Source organism: Antedon mediterranea, chromosome 9 (genome assembly GCF_964355755.1).
Source record: "Antedon mediterranea chromosome 9, ecAntMedi1.1, whole genome shotgun sequence".
Lineage (NCBI taxonomy): Eukaryota > Metazoa > Echinodermata > Crinoidea > Comatulida > Antedonidae > Antedon > Antedon mediterranea.
In genome coordinates, this window is record NC_092678.1 from 15,533,455 (window position 1) to 15,539,454 (window position 6,000).

Genomic DNA, 6,000 nt, shown 5'->3' on the forward strand with positions numbered 1-6,000 from the left:
TGCTTTACTGACCTTTGACCCAAAAATGATCAAAAAACACATTTTCGGTTTAAATTATTCTTTAACATGCCAATGGACAAACTGTATGGTATCAAATGAAAGCATATACAATATGCTACCCATTGCTACCCAACTTGTATTGAAAATGTTTAATTATGAAGCTAATTGTATGGAAAATGTGCATATTTCGATTACTTTTATACACAAAAAATGAATATTTGGCAGCGTAATTGTTATGTTTATTTATATAAAATTAAATAATTTAAGTTTTTGGAAGAACAATTTGTCCATTGGCATTTTAAAGAATAATTAACCAGAAAATGTGTTGTTTGGGCCTGGGTCAAAAGTACTGGAAAAGCATTTCCGGTCATTATTTCGCTAAAAGTTGTGACCGAATATAAATATGTATATTCTGAACAATTTGACACCAAAAGCAAATCTGTACGACAAGTGGTTGTCGAGATATAAGAACCATACATTTTTAACCCTTGACCCCAGTTTTGGGCATGTTCGCCCCGGATAGCGAATTTGGACCGGAACGTATCCCCATGTCCTTGGGGTCAAATTATCCTATAATAGTTAATATATTCTCTCCTAAATTAAATGCATACAAATCTTACCCAGGTCCTAGACTAATAAATATAGTATAGTTAGCCAGGTTCATCGGCGCATCTAGCAGAAAAGATACTAAAACTCTGTCTGTTATATTTTTAAGTTTTGTCGATAAATATTATCTTTGCCGCGTTTAACAACTTAAAGATACCTTCCCTATGTTTTTTAGATCTAATTTAAGATCACAAACTATATTTAATGTAAATAATACTATATGGTCCTATTGCGATAACTGTTTACGTCTTTAAATGGTTAAACATTTGAAAAATAAGTCGATTCTAATAATTATAGCGGCCCGCTATAAATCCCAAAATGCATTGCGCGCGGATTGATATTTTTGTTTTTCTTCTGTAATTCACCCACTTTTCGATCGATCGTGAGTCCAAAACAAATGGAAGACTCCTAACTTTTCAGCGAAAATACCGGGTTTTCTCCAATTTGTATCAACGTAGTCTGGCAAAAAAAACTTTTTATCATAATTTACCATAAAACGTACGTTTAAGACAAGGAATGACCTGGTTTAATGTTTTTAAAGTAATACATATGTATTATTTTTACAAAACGTCACAAATTGTAGGGAAGGTGTCTTTAATTTTCAACGTGTGAAATGCAAACCTCACGTTGACCCACATACAAAATCGGTATCACGTACGGTAAGATGTGTATATATATATATATATTTTTATAAGATGACGTAGAACCCGATTTTTACCCATACATATACGGATACGGAGGTTGTAAGTATGACGTACTGTATACCCCTTTAACTTCACGAGCATACTGATGATCATGGTGTGTCGTCAATGATTTAGTCGTATTAAATTTGTCCATATTTGCAAATAATCTGATTTATATATAGGTTTCAAATTATACGAAGCTTCAGGTTGACCGATGAAATGAAATTTAAATAATCCGCAGCAACATTGCCAGTCTTAATATGTCAGAGGGAACAGATTAGGCCTATTTTAGTGTGTACAGTATGAAACAAACGTAGTATCACGATAGGAGAAATCTTTGCCTTGGAGCTCATTTGCATGGACATACAGGCTTAAGGCAAGTCTGTCTAATACGGTGTAACATTTAACGCATTCAGGTTAAGATCATGAAGTTATGCAATAGAACTGTCACGACAAATATGGTCCGGGGCCAAAATCGGTCCGGCCGGACCAGTTTTGGCTCTAAAGTTGTGGCCAAAAGCAGTCCGCCACTGCCAAAATCGGTCCGGGTTTTTCTTCTGTCGATTTTAATTGAATTACTAGGCCTATGATGCTGTTTTAAGTTGTTTATGGCTAGAAAAATATCCCATGATATATATAAGTAAGTTATCTTGTCGGATAAATACTGTAAATAAATGTATTTTATCTAAAAACATGACTTAGGTGTTCACTCATATTTCAACCTGCCACACACTCACATGAACGGGTATGAGACGCTGATATTGCCAGCCAGATTTTATTTTATGATTGATGCCTTTTTCCTTCCTCAGCCTAATCAATATTGGATAATTGTTTTATAATGATTGTAGTGAATTGATATTGATTGATTAACCATAAATTAGTAATAAATTAAATTGTTTTTAACATCATGGGGAAACGAAGATGTTTAAAAAACAAAAGAACAAAATGGATTAAAAACAGGCAGAGAATTAATTGTACACAAAAAACCTAAAAATTAGTACTAATTATTGATGAGTTACTACTAATAGCAATAATGATGATAAAAAAAAACAGGCTTAATTTATAATATTAAAATAACAAATAAAACCCCGTAGTTTTCAATATATTATAAATGACTAATCATGGCCTTTTTAAATGATATATACATTATGACTCATTTTGCGCACCATATATTTGCAAGATCGGACCATATTTGGCGGCCAAAACAGTCCTACTGCCCGGACCGATTTTATCCAGGCCGGACCAGTTTTGGCGGCCAAAATTGGTCCGGCCGGACAGGTTTTGGCAGCCATAAATGGTCCCCCGGACTGATTTTGGCAGCCAACACTGGTCCGCCGGACCGATTTTGGCCCGGACTGATTTTGGTGTGACAGAACATTCCAGTTAATTGTCTGCAACTGCATCTGCATCTTTTATAACTGCTATCTTATATTTTAAATATCTTAAGTCTGTTATGAATCTGGGGTTTAATAATTCGACCATATCCTAAATATAGAGTTGGATCACAGTTCCCAATACAGTACATACATTAAAGTAATAGTTGGCGCCGTCAAAATAATTCCACCATACATAGGCACAGCAAGTCTCGTCTACTTCACTGGCTTTTGTTAATTTTGGACTGAAGTTCTTGCTTCCAATATAATATTCATCCCTCTGTTTCGGTGATAGTGCACAGCGTTACATAGATGTTGCAAATTTGCTCCTTCTCATATTTTCTTTAACTAACGATTATTCCACTATTTTGTTTATTAAAACGAAATCGCTTGTTGTTTAATGATGGCAAAGTAATATATTTAATAGCGCATTTAAAGTTTCTATTTCATTTCGAAGTTTTTAAGCTTGTTGAATAGTATAATGTCATTAAGTTCAAATTTTAAATTTGATTGTGACTGTCCTGTTAACGTTAAACGTTATTAAAATTGTTATGTACAAAGTCGTATTTGAACTTTTTATGAACGTTCATTGTACGATAAAGATAAAAGAAATATTTATGTATTTTAACGTTATTATAAAAAGTTAATCTAACATTAGATGAACGTCGTTAAAAAGGTTCACTGAAAGTTATTTTTTGACCGTTATTCTGAAAGTCTTTTTAATGTTCGATAGACCTTATTAAAAACATTCTGTTTAAGTTAGATTTAAACATCATTGTGAACGTTCTTTCAACGTAAGATTAAGGTTTTAGAAAAAGTTATGTAACATTACATTTTTATGTTATTATGAAAGTTAATCTAACGTTAGATGAACGTTGTTAAAAAGATTAATTGAAATTTACTTTTTGAAAGTTAATTTAATAGTTAGTTAGTTTGATTTGTACGTTATTTTTTGTTCTTTTTGCTGGGAAATAGCCAGGTGTTTTATCTACAACATTGAACCAATTAAATATTGAATTAATATTAATTTACACATTATTATTATACTGTATTTTACATTTTTATCACATCTAAAAATAATATAATGAATTTTAATTTTATTATCAAATTCGAATAAAAAGAAAACGTAAATTACTAATAATAATAATGCGTACCGGTGTTTATGTGTGTTATACAAATGCTATTCTAAGAAGAATTTTATCGAAGAATCAAAGTACAATAAATGTATCTACAACATTGAACTAATTAAATATTGAAATAATATAATAATTTAGGTATTTGTAAAGCGCCAGAATCAACTAAACCGAAGTAAAAATCAAAGGCGCTTGTATTGGATGTTAAAAAGATGCGTTCTTTTTTAAAAATAGTAATAGAGGTTGAATGAGTAAAATGACGAGGGAGAGAATTCCAAAGAGAAGCAGCAGAGAACATAAAAGACCTTTGTCCATAAGATTTGGTGTTAATTCTAGGAACAAGTAGTAGGTTTTGATCAGCCGAACGAAGACAAGCAAGAGGGGTGTAGGTGGGAAGAAGATCAAGGTTTAAGAAGTAGCGCTTTAATTGTTAGTAAAAGGATCTTATATTTTATACGGGAGTCAATAGGTAGCCAATGGAGGTTATATAAAATAGGAGATATGTGTGAGGATCTTCTAGTAATAGTTAGAATGCGTGCAGCAGTGTTCTGGAGACGTTGAAGTCGATTCATTGAAGATTTCGGTAGGCCAAAAAAAAAGAGAGTTGCAATAATCAAGGCGAGAAGTGACAGAGGCATTTATTAATGTAGAGGCAGTACGCTTTGACAGATACTTTCGAATGCAAGCAATGTTACGTAGATGGAAGTTAGTAGTTTTTTTAACATGACTTATATGTTTGTTGAAGGATAATAATTCATCAAAATAAACCCCAAGATTTTTAACATGGAAAAAAAATGGAAAAATTGAACAGGAATTAAAAGAAATCGAGGGAATATTGAATTTGGAACGTATGTGTTTGGTGGAAAAAATGATAAATTCGGTTTTAGAATTTTAAAAAATAAAATAAAAAGCAAAGGCATGTTGGATGATAGCCAGGATGATATTTTAGAGAGACAACTTTCAAGTCGTTTAGTTATATCGTGAGATTCAGAAGGATTAAAATCGACATAAATATATCTGTAAGTCATCAGCTATTATAGGTGGTAGTGTTTTAATAAATTCAGTGAGAGGGGAAATATACAGAGAAAAAAGCAAGGGCCCAAGGATAGAACCCCGTGGAACTCCGCATTCAAGGCTCTTAGGAGCAGATCTAGTATCATTGATTTCTACGCACTGGGTCCGGCAAGTCAGACAAGATCAAAACCAATCTAAAGCACTATTAGACACTCCATAGTAATCTGAAAGACGACAGAGAAGGATGTTGTGATCAACAGTGTCAAAAGCAGATGAAAGGTCTAGCATAACAAGTGCAACAGCACGCTTTCGATCCAAGGCACAGACAATATCATTATGAATTTTGGTGAGGGCAGTTTCAGTATTGTGACCAACTCTATATGCAGATTGAAATGGATTTAAAAAATTGAATTTGTAGAGATAAGATATAAATTGATTTAAAACTATTTTCTCAAGGAGCTTTCCAATGAAGTGAAGATTTGATATTAATTTACATTATATTATTATACTGTATTTTACATTTTTATCACATCTAATAATAACATAATGAATTATAATTTTATTATCAAATTCGAATAAAAAGAAAAACGTAAATTACTAATAATAAATATGCGTACCGGTGTTTATGTGTGTTATGCAAATGTTGTTCTAGTGAAGATTGTTCTCGAAGAATCGAAGTACAATACATGTATACATTAATTAATGAATATTACAAAAAGCATTTAAAACATCTCATTGAGTTTACTGACTTTCAATTTTATTAAGCATTAATAATTAAAACATATTTATCATAAAAAAATAACGTAACCAACTACAGTAAAATTTCTAACGGTAACAGTCGAGTCTCTGGTGGTGTATGTACAACGTGCACTCTGGTCATATCTCGATAACCCTTTGGTCAAAATACTGGGAATAAATATATTTATATTCGTTGTAATAGAACATTTTTACTAAATGTAACCGGAAATGCTCTATGCCAATTTATATTTAAAATATACAAAGATGTATTTTTTTATCATAACAAAAATATACTTGTCACTTGCTTTACTCTTTTAATGGAAAAGAGTGAAAAACCAAATGCGCCACTCTTTAATACCACTCTTTAAAAGGATGACATTCACTCTAAAAGAAGGAGTGTTGTTTCTTTGTAATTTGGAATATGCTGGTTCAATTCAATCCGATAAAGTACAT